Source organism: Mus caroli, chromosome X (assembly GCF_900094665.2).
Source record: "Mus caroli chromosome X, CAROLI_EIJ_v1.1, whole genome shotgun sequence".
In the NCBI taxonomy this organism is placed as follows: Eukaryota; Metazoa; Chordata; class Mammalia; order Rodentia; family Muridae; genus Mus; species Mus caroli.
In genome coordinates this window covers 132,717,578-132,720,116 of record NC_034589.1, presented here as the reverse complement: position 1 = coordinate 132,720,116, position 2,539 = coordinate 132,717,578, and positions in this window count along the sequence as shown.

The following is a 2,539-nucleotide window of genomic DNA, read 5'->3' as shown; positions in this document are numbered from 1 at the left end:
TTGTAGACCAGGCTGGCCTCGAACTCAGAAATCCGCCTGCCTCTGCCTCCCGAGTGCTGGGATTAAAGGCGTGCGCCACCACGCCCGGCTTCTTCAAGACAATTTTCTGTGTCATCCTGGCTGTCCTGGAACTCACTCTGTAGACTGGGCTAGCCTCCAGTCCACAGAGATCCTCCTGCCTCTGCCTTCCAAGTGCTGGGATTAAAGGTTTGTGCTGCCACCACCTGGCTTAGTCATTTTATTTATTGTTTTTGTTTAAATATATTTTTAAAGATTTTATTTTATTTATAGGAGTACACTGTAGCTGTCTTCAGACACACCAGAAGAGGGCATCAGATCCCATAACAGATGGTTGGGAATTGAATGCAGGTCCTCTGGAAGAGCAGTCAGTGCTCTTAATTGCAGAGTCATGCCGATTCTGTTCAGGTGTACCAAGCCTCAACAAATAAACTTTGTGGACAAATGCAGGAAACACCCTATAGAGAGACCACGCCTTTATTCTCTGTTGCCCTGTAGGGCAGCCCTGCTCTGGATCTAATAAATTAAGGTGAACTTCCAGTAGGTTTAGAATCTATTTGGGGTGAGTGGAACTCTCTTGAATCATCAAGAGTCCCAAGAAAAGCTGGGCGGTGGTGGCGTGTGCCTTTAATCCCAGCACTTGGGAGGCAGAGTCAGGCAGATTTCTGAGTTCGAGGCCAGCCTGCTCTACAGAGTGAGTTCTAGGACAGCCAGACCTACACAGAGAAATTCTGTCTCAAAAAACAGAGTCCCAAGAGGAACTAATTTTGTTGCTCACAAAACTAGCTGGTCAACAGCTAAGATTTATCTCGGACAACTGGAAAGCATCAGCTTGTGAAATCTGAACACTAAAGCGTTCACGTCAAGGACTAAGTAGAGATGAGAGCTTCAAAAGTAGGCATAACCTCAGATATCAAGTGAAATTCTGGACAAGATCTTCCTCCCTAAGTGTTTTAGGTGCAGACTGAGCAGCCATTCTTCTGAGGAAGCTTTTCTGAGGCACATTTTGGCTGCGGTGGTGGTGTTGGTTTATCCTGCTCATTTGAAGACTGTCTAATCGAACTGCTCATAAAAGCCCGCAGTCTTTGTCTTAAAAGACCTTTACCAAGGCCTTGGATTTTAATGGCATCGTTACAATTAAATTAAACATGTATAACTTAAAATAAATAGTATTGGAGCAAACAATTTTTCCAAAGGTCCAGTAAATGTACACTGCATACATAATAGGGTTCTCCATATCTCTACTCATTAATACCACAACAGCCAAAACCACACCATGGGGCTCCAGAGAGGTTTACTGGGTAATGTTGCTGGCCAACAATCCTAACAACCTACCTTTGATCCCAAGGACTCATATGGCAGAAAGAGTGAACTGACTCCCCAGGGGTGTCCTCCACCCACACTATGCCCTTCGAGAAAACAAAGAACTAAATGTACATAATAATTGAAATCATACCATGATATCAATGTGCTTTCATTAGCAGGGTGGATGACAATATGGAGAAATTTAAGCCTTAATATAAATGTCACTTGTGCAGCCAACATGGAGAATGTTCTGGCAATTCTACAATTTACCTCAAACTACCATTTGGCTCAGATTTTTTTCTATAAATATGTATCAGGAGAATTAAAAGCATGTACCTAAAGAAAATAAAATTTTCTTCATGGATGTTTATCACAAAATTATTTATACTATCCTCAACTTGGGAACAACTAATATGTTCACAAGCTGATGAAAAAATTTAAAAAAATGTGCTATTTCTTTTTGTTTGGTTGGTTTTTTGTTTGTTTGTTTTGAGACAGGGTTTCTCTGTATAACTCTGGCTGTCCTGGAACTCACTCTGTAGACCAGGCTGGCCTCGAACTCCGAAATCCACCTGCCTCTGCCTGCCTCCCAAGTGCTGGGATTAAAGGCATGTGCCACCATGCCCGGCAAAAATGTGCTATTTCTATACAAAGGAATATGCTTGGGCATTAAAACAATGAAGTATTGATTATGTGACACAACACGGATGATCTTTGAAAATGGCATGGTATTTAAAACTCTTATTACATAATATCACTTATATAGAATATCCATAGCAGGAACGTCTATACAGATAAACAGTAGTGGTTGTTGGGTGGCAGAGTGAATGAGGTTGGTCTTACAAACACTATGCTTGCAAAATAATGAAAATATCCTTATGTAAAACTGATTCTTTTTTTTCTCCCTTCTTGCTCTGTCCCCATGAGCTCCAGCCCAAAGATTTATTCATTTATTATATGTAAGTTCATTACATTAGCTGTCTTTAGATGCACCAGAAAAGGGCATCAGATCTCATTAGAGATGGTTGTGAGCCACCATGTGGTTGCTGGGATTTAAACTTAGGACCTCTGGAAGAGCAGTCAGTGCTCTTAACCTCTGAGCCATCTGTCCAGCCCCAAAACTGATTTCTTTCTTTCTTTCTTTCTTTCTTTCTTTCTTTCTTTCTTTCTTTCTTTCTTTCTTTCTTTCTTTCTTTCTTTCTTTCTTTCTTTCTTT